This window comes from Canis lupus, chromosome X (genome assembly GCF_011100685.1).
Source record: "Canis lupus familiaris isolate Mischka breed German Shepherd chromosome X, alternate assembly UU_Cfam_GSD_1.0, whole genome shotgun sequence".
NCBI classification, from domain to species: Eukaryota; Metazoa; Chordata; class Mammalia; order Carnivora; family Canidae; genus Canis; species Canis lupus.
Genome location: NC_049260.1, coordinates 68,140,042 through 68,157,051, shown reverse-complemented (window position 1 = coordinate 68,157,051; position 17,010 = coordinate 68,140,042).

Below are 17,010 nucleotides of genomic sequence, written 5' to 3'. Positions count from 1 at the left end.
TTGGTGAAGATGTGGAGAAAGGGTAACGCTTTTGTTTTGCCTTGTTGGTGGGATTGCATACTAGTGCAACCACTCTTGAAAGCAGCATGGAATTTCCTCAAAATTTAAAAATGGAACTATCTATGATCCAGCAGTTTCACTACTAGGTATTTACCTAAAAAATACAAAAATACTGCACCCTGATGTTAATAGCAGCATTTTCTACCATAGCCAAATTATGGAAACAGCCCAAGTGTCCATCAACTGATGAATAGATAAAGAAGATATAGTATATATACACTGAGCCATAAAAATGAATAAAATCTTGCCCTTTGCAATGACATGGATATAGCTAGAGTCTTAAGCAAAATTAGTCAGTCAAAGAAAGACAAATAGCATATAATTTCACTCATATGTGGAATTTAGGAAACAAAACCTATGTATGAACATAGGGGAAGAAATGAGAGGCAAGCCAGAAAACAGTCTCTTAACTTAGAGAACAAACCGATAGTTATCACAGTGGTGATGCATGGGGTGATGGGTTAAATATGTGATGAGTATTAAGGAGAGCAGTTGTTATGATGAGGACTGGGTGTTATGTAAGTGATGAATTATGAAGGTATTCTCCCAAAACTAATATTGCATTGTATGATAACTAACTAGTATTTAAATAAAATCTTGTAAAAAATAAAAACCTGAAAAAAAATTCTGAGTTTTACACCACTGTATTCTCCACTGTGCTTGAAACACTGTCAGACATACAGTAAGCACAGTGTAAATAGCAGATCAAATGAATAAAATGTTATAATAGATGTGAAAATAACTTTTGGTAGTACAAAAATTAGTTTTAATTTATCCATCTAAATACTCCACCTAAATATCTTCTTTGATGCCAGAGGTTTACAACATTATTTTGCCAATATATCTTCTGAGCATATTATGATCCAGATATAGCCTATTTCTCTATGTCCTTTTTCAAGAAGTTGAATACTAACTAGTACCTATCAAAATGTAGACAGTTATAACACAATATTCTGTATGATTCTACCGAGAATGTGCTTTTGTAAATTATGCAGATTATGACCATTTTCCTAGGTCTTAGACAGAATTGTAGAATGACTAAGAAAGTATATAGATCTTTTAGAAAATAATTGAAGAGAATAATATTTTATGAAGCATAAGGGTTTCTTTTAAATTTCTGATTATAAAAGTAAGATGTAAACATATTCAAACAGAAGTGAAGTAGATGACTGTGAGGATAGGAACCATATTTACTTATCATTGCCTTCCCATTGCTTTACTATCTACTTTTTATGTAATAAATATTTAATATATGTAGAATTATTGAATGACAAATTATGAATGAATTTATTATCACATTAATTACTGTTTCTCTAAGTGCTAGAATTTTAAAATGAAGCTGCAAATTGATTATGAGTTAAAATATCTTTCTAAATAATGAATTACTATACTGGGGTTGTGTATGAAGCCTGCAAACCAGTTGGAACCTGTCAACTTAGCAGCCATACACCCTGTTGATGTGTTCTAAACAAAATTCTGGCCTGCAAATTGAATCAGTCAGCTATTAGAATTCTTCGGAAGTAAGCATTTTTTTCAAATGTATTTAGGAATAGATTGTTTTATTTGTTTCCTGTAATTATCTGATTATACAACTTAAAGAAAAATGATATAATAATGGGGCACCTGGATGGCTCAGTTGGTTGAGCATCTGACTCTTGATTGCAACTCAGGTCTTGATTTCAGGGTCATGACTTCAAGCCCTGCATTGGGCTCCATCCTGGGCAAGGAGCCTACTTAAAAAAATAATATAGTCATAGGCTTCTGTGTATTAAATGCTGCACATCAGCAACCTATCATGATCCTGAGGTGTATCTGTTAACTTGGCACAAGCTACATTGGACAGCACTAAAGTGGTACAAAGAAAACCAGTATCTGATTTGGAAAGCTAAACACAGGATTTTAAGGAAAAACTGTCCTGGGATCGTTCAGTGGTTTAGCGTCTGCCTTCAGCACAGGGCATGATCCCTGGGTCCGGGACTGAGTCTTGCATTGGGCTCCTTGTGGGGAGCCTGCTTCTCCTTCTGCCTATGCCTCTGCCTTTCTCTCTGCGTCTCTTATGAATAAATAAGTAAAATATTTTTAAAAATAAACCAAACCTGTTCTAATTATTACAATGTTGAAAAAGGCTAAAAAATATTAACATTGAGGCATAGTCTCAATCAGTTTTCAGATGTCAACACAAGGAGATCAACGAATTGCATGGCATTGCTGTAACAAAACTCCTTCCATTTACATTCATCCACTTACCTAGGTGAACAATTTTTTTTAGTGCTCACATCTGTAAAACAAAGAAACAGAAATAAACGATGCTAACTCCTTTCTCATTCTAGCATTGTTGATGTAGGAGGTGAAAACACAACCACCCATCAGTCTCTACTAATGATTGATTCCCAATAAATTTAATATTTGTTTAATATATTGTACAAATATAAAATGGACCTATATTATTTTCTTTAATCTTTGTTAATAATTATAATGCCCTCAATGAAAAAAAAGTAGTTAAAGGAAATTTTTAAAATACAATTTATTTCTATATGTATTTCTGTTTCAGGAATTATAATAAGATAATCTATAGAATAGTTTAAAAATATTTTATTTTAGGAAATAATTTTTAGAAGGATGAAAAAATAGGGATTCAAGGAGAAAATAAAATTTTTACTGCTAAAGATAAGTTTTTCCATGTATTATTAAATGAATGATAGCAATATCAATACACCATAGTATTGAGATTCCATTGGATATATTTGAAAGAGTGATTTAAAAGACTTATTTTGAAATGCCAATACTTACAAATATGCTAGAAATTGAATTCTTTGTAATTGTTTGAATTTATGATGCAATTTTTATTTTTATTTTTTTACTAATAAATTTATCTTTTATTGGTGTTCAATTTGCCAACATACAGAATAACACCCAGTGCTCATCCCATCAAGTGCCCCCTTCAGTGCCATCACCCAGTAACCCCCATTCCCACCCACCTCCCCTTCCACCACCCCTAGTTCGTTTCCCAGAGTAAGGAGTCTTTATGTTCTGTCTCCCTTTCTGATACTTCCTACCCATTTCTTCTCCCTTCCCTTCTATTCCCTTTCACTATTATTTATATTCCACAAATGAATGAGAACATATAATGTTTGTCCTTCTCCAATTGACTTATTTCACTCAGCATAATACCCTCCAGTTCCATCCAGGTTGAAGTAAATGATGGGTACTTGTCATTTCTAATGGCTGAGCAATATTCCATTGTATACATAAACCACATCTTCTTTATCCATTCATCTTTCGATGGACACCCAGGCTCCTTCAACAGTTTGGCTATTGTGGACATTGCTGCTAGAAACATCGGGGTGCAGGTGTTCTGGCGTTTCATTGCATCTGTATCTTTGGGGTAAATCCCCAACAGTGCAATTGCTGGGTCATAGGGCAAAACTATTTTTAACTCTTTGAGGAACCTCCACACAGTTTTCCAGAGTGGCTCCACCAGTTCACATTCCCACCAACAGTGTAAGAGGGTTCCCTTTTCTCTGCATCCTCTCCAACATTTGTTGTTTCCTGCCTTGTTAATTTTCCCCATTCTCACTGGTGTGAGGTGGTATCTCATTGTGGTTTTGACTTCCCTGATGGCAAGTGATGCAGAGCATTTTCTCATGTGCGTGTTGGCCATGTCTATGTCTTCCTCTGTGAGATTTCTCTTCATGTCTTTTGCCCATTTCATGATTGGATTGTTTGTTTCTTTGCTGTTGAGTTTAAGAAGTTCTTCATAGATCTTGGAAACTAGCCCTTTATCTGATACGTCATTTGCAAATATCTTCTCCCATTCTGTAGGTTGTCCTTTAGTTTTGTTGACTGTATCCTTTGCTGTGCAAAAGTTTCTTATCTTGATGAAGTCCCAATAGTTTCATTTTTGCTTTTGTTTCTCATGCTTTCATGGATGTATCTTGCAAGAAGTTACTGTGGCCAAGTTCAAAAAGGGTGTTGCCTGTGTTCTCCTCTAGGATTTTGATGGATTCTTGTCTCACATTTAGATCTTTCATCCATTTGAGTTTATCTTTGTGTATGGCGCAAGGGAGTGGTCTAGTTTCATTCTTCTGCATGTGGATGTCCAATTTTCCCAGCACTATTTATTGAAGAGGCTGTCTTTCTTCCAGTGGATAGTCTTTCCTGCTTTATCAAATATTAGTTGACCATAAAGTTCAGGGTCCACTTCTGGGTTCTCTACTCTGTTCCATTGATCTATGTGTCTGTTTTTGTGCCATTACCACACTGTCTTGATGACCACAGATTTGTAGTACACCTGAAATCTGGCATTGTGATGCCCCCAGATATGGTTTTCTTTTTGAGAATTCCCCTGGCGATTCGGGGTCCTTTCTGATGCCACACAAATCTTAAAATAATTTGTTCTAACTCTCTGAAGAAAGTCCATGGTATTTTGATAGGGATTGCATTAAATCTGTAAATTGCCCTGGGTAACATTGACATTTTCACAATATTAATTCTTCCAATCCATGAGCATGGAATATTTTTCCATCTTTTTGTGTCTTCTTCAATTTCTTTCAGAAGTGTTCTATAGTTTTTAGAGTATAGATCCTTTACCTCTTTGGTGAGGTTTATTCCTAGGTATCTTATGCTTTTGGGTGCAATTGTAAATGGGATTGACTCCTTAATTTCTCTTTCTTCAGTCTCATTGTTAGTGTACAGAAATGCCACTGACTTCTGGGCATTGATTGTGTATCCTGTCACACTGCAAATTGCTGTACGAGTTCTAGCAATCTTGGGGTGGAGGCTTTTGGGTTTTCTATGTAGAGTATCATGTCATCAGCGAAGAGGGAGAGTTTGACTTCTTCTTTGCCAATTTGAATGCCTTTAAATGCAGTTTTAAAATGTGAGTTTGTAACATATTAGGCTGTATATACTGAAAGTTTTACTACTTATTTATTTGATTTATTTTTTAGTTTTCTTTTTTTTAAGAGATTTGCTTTATTTATTCATGAGAGATGCAGAGAGAGTGACAGAGACATAAGCAGAGGGAGAAGCAGGCTCCATGCAGAGAGCCCGATGCAGGACTCGATCCCGGGACTCCGGGATCATACCCTGAGCTAAAGGCAGATGCTTAACCACTGAGCCACCCAGGCATCCCAATTATATATTTTTTTCTAAACCATTTGAAAGAGAAAAAATAGTTCCTGGAAGAAATTTGAAAAATAATTTAGAAATTTAAATGTAGCAACAAAACAAATTTCTGAGTACAGAACAGTATAGCATTTCATAAATACAAATTCTGCAATGAAGACTTCATGTGGTATGTATGTGTGTTTGTAAAAACACAGAGAAATAGATATACATATAACATGAATCAAATCATTCCCCATAGATAAAAACTTCAAAGACTCAACTCCATGTGAAATAGTAAGTAAGATTTTTTTTTTTTACTTTGGACAGATAAGAGATAGACACAAAGGCATATTTCTAGGCTGTTAGGCACATAAATATGCATACAAAAAGACACACACTGGTTTTAGATAGTTAAAAATTTAAGAAAGTAAAGAACTTTATCTCTACTAAAGTTTGCCTATTTGTATGAACATACAAACAACCCCCACTGAGCCCTGCACCAGGCAGGGGGCAGATCAGCTCCCCCAATTGCTAACACCTGAAATTCAGCACAACAGGCCCCTCCACCAGAAGACCAGCTAGAGGAACAAGTTCCAGGGGAAGTCAAGGGACTTAAAGTATACAGAATCAAAAGATACATCCCCGTGTTTTTTTGTTTTGTTTTGTTTTGTTTTGTTTTTCTGTTTTTGTCTTTTTTGTTTTTCTTTTATTTGCTTTTTGATTTCTGTTTGCTTCCCCCACCCTTTTTTTCTTTCTCTTTTTCTTCTCTTTTTTCTTTTTTTCGTCCTTTTTTCTTTTTCTCTTTTCTTTCCTTCTTTCTCTCCTCTCTTTTTCTCCTTTTCCCAATACAACTTGTTTTTGGCCACTCAGCACTGAGGAAAATGACTAGAAGGAAAACCTCACCTCAAAAGAAAGAATCAGAAACAGTCCTCTCCCCCACAGAGTTACAAAATCTGGATTACAATTCAATGTCAGAAAGCCAATTCAGAAGCACTATTATACAGCTACTGGTGGCTCTAGAAAAAAGCATAAAGGGCTCAAGAGACTTCATGACTGCAGAATTTAGAGCTAATCAGGCAGAAATTAAAAATCAATTGAATGAGATGCAATCCAAACTAGAAGTCCTAACGACGAGGGTTAACGAGGTGGAAGAACGAGTGAGTGACATAGAAGACAAGTTGATAGCAAAGAGGGAAACTGAGGAAAAAAGAGACAAACGATTAAAAGACCATGAGGATAGATTAAGGGAAATAAACGACAGCCTGAGAAAGAAAAACCTACGTTTAATTGGGGTTCCCGAGGGCGCCGAAAGGGACAGAGGGCCAGAATATGTATTTGAACAAATTCTAGCTGAAAACTTTCCTAATCTGGGAAGGGAAACAGGCATTCAGATCCAGGAAATAGAGAGATCCCCCCCTAAAATCAATAAAAACCGTTCAACACCTCGACATTTAACAGTGAAGCTTGCAAATTCCAAAGATAAAGAGAAGATCCTTAAAGCAGCAAGAGACAAGAAATCCCTGACTTTTATGGGGAGGAGTATTAGGGTAACCGCAGACCTCTCCACAGAGACCTGGCAGGCCAGAAAGGGCTGGCAGGATATATTCAGGGTCCTAAATGAGAAGAACATGCAACCAAGAATACTTTATCCAGCAAGGCTCTCATTCAAAATGGAAGGAGAGATAAAGAGCTTCCAAGACAGGCAGCAACTAAAAGAATATGTGACCTCCAAACCAGCTCTGCAAGAAATTTTAAGGGGGACTCTTAAAATTCCCCTGTAAGAAGAAGTTCAGTGGAACATTCCACAAAAACAAGGACTGAATAGATATCATGATGACACTAAACTCATATCTCTCAATAGTAACTCTGAACGTGAACGGGCTTAATGACCCCATCAAAAGGCACAGGGTTTCAGACTGGATAAAAAAGCAGGACCCATCTATTTGCTGTCTACAAGAGACTCATTTTAGACAGAAGGACACCTACAGCCTGAAAATAAAAGGTTGGAGAACCATTTACCATTCAAACGGTCCTCAAAAGAAAGCAGGGGTAGCCATCCTTATATCAGACATACTAAAATTTACCCCGAAGACTGTAGTGAGAGATGAAGAGGGACACTATCTCATACTTAAAGGATCTATCCAACAAGGGGACTTAACAGTCCTCAATATATATGCCCAGAATGTGGGAGCTGGCAAATATTTAAACCAACTAATAACCAAACTGAAGAAATACTTAGATAATAATACATTTATACTTGGTGACTTCAATCTAGTGCTTTCTATACTCGATAGGTCTTCTAAGCACAACATCTCCAAAGAAACGAGAGCTTTAAATGATACACTGAACCAGATGGATTTCACAGATATCTACAGAACTATACATCCAAACACAACTGAATACACATTCTTCCCAAGTGCACATGGAACTTTCTCCAAAAGAGACCACATACTGGGTCACAAATCGGGTCTGAACCGATACCAAAAGATTGGGATCGTCCCCTGCATATTCTCAGACCATAATGCCTTGAAATTAGAACTAAATCACAACAAGAAGTTTGGAAGGACTTCAAACACGTGGAGGTTAAGGACTATCCTGCTAAAAGATGAAAGGGTCAACCAGGAAATTAAGGAAGAATTAAAAAGATTCATGGAAACTAATGAGAATGAAGATACAACCATTCAAAATCTTTGGGATGCAGCAAAAGCAGTCCTAAGGGGGAAATACATCGCAATACAACGTCCATTCAAAAACTGGAAAGAACTCAAATACAAAAGCTAACCTTACACATAAAGGAGCTAGGGAAAAAACAGCAGATAGATCCTACACCCAGCAGAAGAAGAGAGTTAATTAAGATTTGGGCAGAACCCAACGAAATCGAGACCAGAAGAACTGTGGAACAGATCAACAGAACCAGGAGTTGGTTCCTTGAAAGAATTAATAAGATAGATAAACCATTAGCCAACCTTATTAAAAAGAAGAGAGAGAAGACTCAAATTAATAAAATCATGAACGAGAAAGGAGAGATCACTACCAACACCAAGGAAATACAAACGATTTTAAAAACATATTATGAACAGCGATACACCAATAAATTAGGCAATCTAGAAGAAATGGACGCATTCCTGGAAATTCACAAACTACCAAAACTGGAACAGGAAGAAATAGAAAACCTGAACAGGCCAATAACCAGGGAGGAAATTGAAGCAGTCATCAAAAACCTCCCAAGACACAAGAGTCCAGGGCCAGTCCAGGCTTCCCAAGGGAATTCTATCAAGTGTTTAAAAAAGAAATCATACCTATTCTACTAAAGCTGTTTGGAAAGATAGAAAGAGATGGAGTACTTCCAAATTCGTTCTATGAGGCCAGCATCACCTTAATTCCAAAACCAGACAAAGACCCCACCAAAAAGGAGAATTACAGACCAATATCCCTGATGAACATGGATGCAAAAATTCTCAACAAGATACTATCCTATGGGATCCAACAATACATTTAGAAAATTATTCACCATGACCAAGTAGGATTTATTCCCGGGACACAAGGCTGGTTCAAACTCGTAAAACAATCAATGTGATTCATCATATCAGCAAGAGAAAAACCAAGAACCATATGATCCTCTCATTAGATGCAGAGAAAGCATTTGACAAAAAACAGCTTCCATTCCTGATCAAAACTCTTCAGAGTGTAGGGACAGAGGGAACTTTCCTCAACATCTTAAAAGCCATCTATGAAAAGCCACAGCAAATATCATTCTCAGTGGGGAAGCACTGGGAGCCTTTCCCCTAAGATCAGGAACAAGACAGGGATGTCCACTCTCAACACTGCTATTCAACCTCTTACTGGAAGCCCTAGCCTCAGCAATCAGACAACAAAAAGACATTAAAGGCATTCAAATTGGCAAAGAACAAGTCAAACTCTCCCTCTTCGCCGATGACATGATACTTTACATAGAAAACCCAAAAGCCTGCACCCCAAGATTGCTAGAACTCGTACAGCAATTTGGTAGCGTGGCAGGATACAAAATCAATGCCCAGAAATCAATGGCATTTCTATACACTAACAATGAGACTGAAGAAAGAGAAATTAAGGAGTCAATCCCATTTACAATTGCATCCAAAAGCATAAGATGCCTAGGAATAAACCTAACCAAAGAAGTAATGGATGTATACCCTAAAAACCTTAAGGCACTTCTGAAAGAAATTGAGGAAGACACAAAGATATGGAAAAATATTCCATGCTCATGGATTGGCAGAATTAATATTGTGAAAATGTCAATGTTACCCAGGGCAATATACCTGTTTAATGCAATCCCTATCAAGATACCATGGACTTTCTTCAGAGAGTTAGAACAAATTATTTTAAGATTTGTGTGGAATCAGAAAAGACCCCGAATAGCCAGGGGAATTTTAAAAAAGAAAACCATAGCTGGGGGCATCACAATGCCAGATTTCAGGTTGTACTACAAAGCTGTGGTCATCAAGACAGTGTGGTACTGGCACAAAAACAGACACATAGATCAATGGAACGGAGTAGAGAACCCAGAAGTGGACCCTGAACTTTATGGTCAACTAATATTCGATAAAGGAGGAAAGACTATCCATTGGAAGAAAGACAGTCTCCTCAATAAATGGTGCTGGGAAAATTGGACATCCACATGCAGAAGAATGAAACTAGGCCACTCTCTTTCACCATACACAAAGATAACCTCAAAATGGATGAAAGATCAAAATGTGAGATAGGATTCCATCAAAATCCTAGAGGAGATCACAAGCAACACCCTTTTTGAACTTGGCCACAGTAACTTCTTGCAAGATACATCCATGAAAGCATGAGAAACAAAAGCAAAAATGAACTATTGGGACTTCATGAAGATAAGAATCTTTTGCACAGCAAAGGACACAGTCAACAAAACCTAAAGACAACCTGCAGAATGGGAGAAGATATTTGCAAATGACATGTCAGATAAAGGGCTAGTTTCCAAGATCTATAAAAAACTTAGTAAACTCAGCAGCAAAGAAACAAACAGTCCAATCATGAAATGGGCAAAAGACATGAAGTGAAATCTCACAGAGGAAGACATAGACATGGCCAACACGCACATGAGAAAATGCTCTGCATCACTTGCCATCAGGGAAATACAAATCAAAACCTCAATGGGATACCACCTCACTCCAGTGAGAATGGGGAAAATTAACAAGGCAGGATACAACAAATGTTGGAGAGGATGCAGAGAAAAGGGAACCCTCTTACACTGTTGGTGGGAATGTGAACTGGCGCAGCTACTCTGGAGAACTGTGTGGAGGTTCCTCAGAGAGTTAAAAATAGACCTGCCCTAAGATCCAGCAATTGCCCTGGGATTTACCCCAAAGATACAGATGCAATGAAACGCCGGGACACCTGCACCCCGATGTTTCTAGCAGCAATGTCCGCAATAGCCAAACTGTGGAAGGAGCCTCGGTGTCCATCGAAAGATGATTTGATAAAGAAGATGTGGTCTATGTATACAATGGAATGTTACTCAGCCATCAGAAATGACGAATACCCTCCATTTGCTTCAACGTGGTTGGAACTGGAGGGTATTATGCTGAGTGAAGTAAGTCAATCGGAGAAGGACAAACAGCGTATGTTCTCATTCATTTGGGGAATATAAATAATTGTGAAAGGGAATAAAATTGAAGGCAGAAGAACATGTGGGAAATATCAGAAAGGGAGATAGAACGTAAAGACTCCTAACTCTGGGATACTAACTAGGGGTGGTGGAAGGGGAGTAGGGGGGGAGGTGGGGGTGAATGGGTGACGGGCACTGAGGGGGGCACTTAACGGGATGAGCACTGGGTGTTATTGTATATGTTGGCAAATTGAAAACCTATAAAAAATAAATTTATTATAAAGAAAAAACAAGTCAGACCTACAAAATCAGTTATCTATCATCATAATTTGGCTTTAAAAATTAATTCAAACAATGATTATATACACATGTAGTGTGTATATTCTCTTAGCAATTTCACAGAGAAGACATTTATATTAATATATGCTACTTTATGCATCTCAGTAACCTGTCTTTCACATGAATTACTCAATATATATGTTGAATTTAATGATCTGGTTTAGATTTGACTGTTGAATTAAATATAAAATTAACTATAAATAACTTAGAAAATTACTGAGTATAAATTTTGAGCATCAATATATTTGCTATTTCTATAGATATTTGCATTCAGCTCAATGAGACATAAGCACATGTATCCAGGTTTGAACAGATAATTTAATTCAATGAATATGTATCAGCTACCTGTCATGAACAAAAAATTGCTTTCTCCACCTCCTCACAAACACTTGGAGTTGCCATTCTTTCTTACTTTAGCCTTTTTGATAGTTTTTCCTCATAGCTCATTGAGATTTAAATTTGAATTTTCCCAGGGTCTAATCCTTTGTCTGATATGTGGTTTCAAATATTTTCTCTGTAGCTTGTCTTTTCATCCTCCTAAGGAGCACTTTCATAGAGCAAAAGTTTTTAACTTTGACCAAATCCAGTTCATCAAATTTTCCTTTTATAGATCATGCTTTTAGTGTCAACTCTGCAAACTTTGTCTAGCACTAGATTCCAAAAACTTTTTTCTATTTTTTCCCTAAAACTTTTATGGTTCCATATTTTATATTTACTTGCATTATTCATTTTGAGTTGCTTTGTGTATATAGTGTGAGATGTAGGTCAAATTTATTTCTTTTTTACTACAGATGTCCAGTTCTCTGACATTATTTGTTGAAAGAATTATCCTTTCCTCGTTTTGCTTTTATAACTTTGTCAAAAACCAAGTGGGCATGTTTTTGTGTATCTGCTTCTGGGTTCTCTACTTTGTTCCACTGGTCTATTTATGTGTGACTTTTTCTGCCAATAAAACACAATCTGGTTATTGTAGCTATACAGAAGGTTTTATTATTTTGTTTTAGTTAGTATGATTATTTTGGGTTTTTTTGAAGATTTTAATTATTCATGAGAGACACAGAGGGAGGCAGACACAGTCAGAGGGAGAACAGGCTTTCCACAGGTAGCCTGATGCAGGCCTCAATCCCAGGATCCCAGCATCATGACCTGAGCCAACCGCAGATGCTTGACCACTGAGCCACCCAGGTGTCCCAGTGTGATTGTTTCTCAAGAGCATTTTAGCTATTGTGTTAGTCTGCATGTGTTGTTAAAATGAAACACCAAAGACTGGGTAACTTAAATAATGGATATTTATTTATCACAGTTCACGAGGCTAGTCCAGTGTCTTGAAAAAAGTTAATGATACGGGATGCCTGTGTGGCTCAGTGGTTGAGCAACTGCCTTAGACTCAGGTCCTGATCCCAGGGTACCAGGATCTAGTTCTGCATCAGGCTTCCAGCAGGGACCCTGCTTCTCCCTCTGCCTATGTTTCTGCCCCTCTTTCTGTATCTCCCATGAGTAAATAAATTCTTAAAATCTTAAAAAAATTATAATGGTACAATATTTACACACAAAACAGAGGAAGAAAGAGATAGTATACAAATGTATTGAGCAGTACAGTGGATACTAGAAATAGAAAAGGAGATGAACTTCTGGGCAGCCCCGGTGGCTCAGCAGTTTAGCGCCACCTTCAGTCCGGGGCGTGATCCTGTAGACCCTGGATTGAGTCCCAAATCAGGCTTCCTGCGTGGAGCCTGCTTCTTCCTCTGCCTGTGTCTCTGCCTCTCTCTCTCTCTCTCTCTTTCTCTCTGTCTCTCATGAATAAATAAATAATTTTTTAAAAAAAGATATGAACTTCCCTTAAAAAATGAAGTCACAGAGTGTCTGGGTGACTCAGTCCACTAGCATCTGACTCTTGGTTTCAGCTCAAGTTATGATCTCAGGTTCCTAAGATCAAGCCATGGGTCAGTCAAGTTCTGTGCTCAGTGGGGAGTCAACTTCTCTCCCTTTCCTTCTGCCTCTTCCCCACTCATGTGTTCTCTCTCTCTTTTTCTTTCTTTCTGCCTCAAAAAAGGCAAATCTTAAAAAGACAAGTCACTGAGGATTGAAGTCATTTAGGAAATCTACATAAAGAAAGTTTGAGTATTAAAGGATAAAGAAATATTAAGGGCAGCCCAGGTGGCTCAGCGGTTTAGCGCTGCCTTCAGCCCAGGGAGTGTTCCTGGTGACCCAAGATCGAGTCCCACATCAGGCTTCCTGCATGGAGCCTGCTTCTCCCTCTGCCTGTGTCTCTTCCTCTCTCTCTGTGTGTCTCTCATGAATAAATAAATAAAATTTTAAAAAAAAGAAATCTTGAGAGATGAGTGAAATCATTCCAAGCTAAGTAAATTGAATATGCAATTAATTACACTGAATAGAAAGGACTGTCATGTGGAATACAGTAAAGAGATTAGCTAGTTTGGTTGTATAACATGTACAGGCAAGTCAATGAAACACATAAGGAACTGTAACTAGTTGAATAACTAGATAAAGAATTAATAAAATTAAAAAAAAGAATTAATGTTACAAGGTCTCAGTAGAAGAATATCTCTTATGGTGTGGCCATGATCTGTCTTCTGCCTTATTTTGTTTTATATGTAGTAGTTGGGAAAGATCGATTGGGACAGGGATGGTCATTCACAAATGCAGTGAAGCTGAGAGGGTAGTCAAACATATGGTTTTAATTAATTAATATGCAAAAATATTTTAATGGACTGGAAAAAATGACCAAATCTTATCAAAAGAGATTTAATATATACTTCCAATTGAACAAATAAAAAATATAGTGAGATGTTTTATTACAATATGAAAATTACTTCAGGATTTTATTATAAATTCATCCTCTGAGCTTCAATTTCTTCATTTACAGACTTAGGTAATTGGGTTAAAATATTTTAATGGTTCCTGGACATTCTAAAAGTCTGATTCTCTCACTCAATAATTGAATGTGACTGCAAAAATAACCAATATGATCTTCAGTAAATTATCAAGAGTTTGAAGTACAGAAAAGGAACATGGTATTCTAAATCTATGCTGTGCTGGTCAGACCATACTTGAGCACATCTCTCCTAACATGATAAGATGGAGCTTGTCTGGAGGGAATGGATTAGATTGTAAAGAAAATAGAAACTATGCTAAGAGAGATACCTGGTGATATTGATAATCATATTTCAAAGACTTTCCATTGTAGTTAAGATAAATTTTAAAAATACAAAATTTGCTATGGCTGATAAAATTCTACTTGATATGGTTCATACTTATCAGGGCAAAACATAAAAATGCATCTATGGGACACCCCAATCAGTAAGAAGCCATTCAAGATCATCTTTCTTTGGGATATCGCTAAATATAAATTTTTTTGAAATTGACTTTAATGGTATTTAGAAAAGAGAAGTAATGTGTGCACCCAGATGCCTTGCCTAATGTTTGCATTCTCTAGCATCACCTTGATTGATTCTATCTTCAGCTCACTGAATTTTAACCACACTGACTTCAGTCCCTTAAATAAACCAAATTCTTTCCATACCAGAGATTTCACAGATTTGGTTTTCTATTCTTGGATAGGACTTTTGACAACTTTTCACTTGACTAAACCATAAATATCCTTTAGATTTCAGCTTAAAAGTCACTTATTCAAAAGTATCTTCTAAAATATATAATCCAAAATCAGCTCATCCTATTAAAATATCTTTAATAAATCACATAGCTTTCTAGTCATACTCTTTTCTGTTCTTTCATAGTAGTTAATCATGAGTTTTACTTATATATTTATTTGATACTCTATGATATAAGAAGCACATTTATTTTAGGTGAACAATTTATATCTGGAATCCTCTGCTCTTTATTTACTAGAGTAACTTAAATGAGTTTTCTTCCTATAACAAGAGCCCATTACAGAAAAGAAAATGGCAGGAGGAAAGAATTGGAGAAGTGAATTACTTTGCATAATGAATTGAGGGTTGTTCTGAATTTCTAGGCACAGCCTAAGAGTGGGTATGAGGTGCCAGAAAAAAAATGGAGAAGAGAAATCTGAAAAATATGTGAAAAATATCAGGTGCACAAAGAGACAGAATCCAGATCAATAATGAAAGAAATGACCAATGAGAAATTCCCAGTGGCGTCCAAGGGATTTTAAAGATAGAGATGTCTAATATGCTGAATTGTTTACTGTGCTGCAAATTAATGGCCCTAGAAATACTGGGCATATTAATTTGTTAGGGCTTCTATAACAAAATACAACTGATGGAGTGGCATAAACAATAGAAATGAATTTTCTCACAGTTCAAGAAGCTAGAAGTCCAGGGTCAAGGTCATCAGCAAATTTTATTTCTTTTAAGGTCTTTCTTTGGCTTCCAGATGTCTACTTTTTTGCCTTGTCCTCTTATGGCCTTTTGTCTGCCGCATGCTAGGGTTCTTTCATTGTGCCCAAATTTGCTCTTTTTCTAAAGACACTAGTCAGATTGTATTGGGACCTACCCAAATAGTCTCATTTTAATTACCTCTTTGAATGTCTTATCTCTAAATACAGTCACATTCTGAAGCACTGAGAGTAAAGGCATCCAAAAACAGTGCAACTTTTAAAAAATCTGAATCGGGGATCCCTGGGTAGTTCAGCAGTTTAGAGCCTGCCTTTGGCCCAGGGTGTGATCCTGGAGTCCCAGGATCGAGTCCCACGTCAGGCCCCTTGCATGGAGCTTGTTTCTCCCTCTGCCTGTGTCTGTGCCTCTCTCTCTCTCTGTCTTTTGTGAATAAATAAATAAAATATTTAAAAAATAATAAAATAAAATAAAACATCTGAATCATAATTTCATTTATCCAGTTTTTCTGTATTTCCTATAATTTTTATAAATTTGATTCTTGTAAGATTACTAGAATAGAATGGAAAAACATAAGAGGTGCAGTGAGATCATTATTTTTACAACTCAAAAACTGCCTATCACAAATTTAAAAATGTAAATACATAAAACTGTTTTATAGATATCTTGAGAAGAAATAAGAAAAAGAAAGGACATGAAAATGCAATGAGGAAATGAAAATAACATATGGAGAATACTGCATTCTACCCTTAAAATCACAACAATAAATAGTAAGATACTTCAAGAATCACCATGGAGCCTATACAAACTAAACGTCTGCCATGTGTATGTTTTCTTTAGGGAAATTTCTGTTCATGTCTTCTGCCCATTTCATGATTGGATTTCTTGTTTCTTGAGTGTTGGGTTTGATAAGTTGTTTATAGATCTTGGATACTAGCCCTTTATCTGATAGGTCATTTGCAAATATCTTCTCCCATTCTGTAGGTTGTCCTTTAGTTTTGTTGACTGTTTCTTTTGCTGTGCAGAAGCTTTTTATCCTGATTAATTCCCAATAGTTCATTTTTGCTTTTGTTTCCTTTGTCTTCATAGATGTGTGTTGCAAGAAGTTACTGTGTCCAAGTTCAAAAAGCATGTTGCCTGTGTTCTCTTCTAGGATTTTGATGGATTCTTGTCTTACATTTAGATCTTTCATCCATTTTGAGTTTATCTTTGTGTGTGGTATAAGAGAATGGTCTAGTTTCGTTCTTCTGCACATGGCTGTCCAATTTTCCCAATATCATTTTTTGAATAGACTGTCCTTTTTCCACTGGATATTCTTTCCTGCTTTGTTGAATATTAGTTGACCATAGAGTTGAATGCCCATTTCTGCATTCTCTCTTCTGTTCTATTGAGCTATATGTCTATTTTTGTGCCAGTACTATACTGTATTGATGAGCACAGCTTTGTAATACAGCATGAAATCTGGCATTGTGACACCCCCAGCATTGGTTTTCTTTCTCAATACTCCTCTGGCTATTCAGGGTCATTTTTAAACAGAATACGTTTTTAAGATTTTAT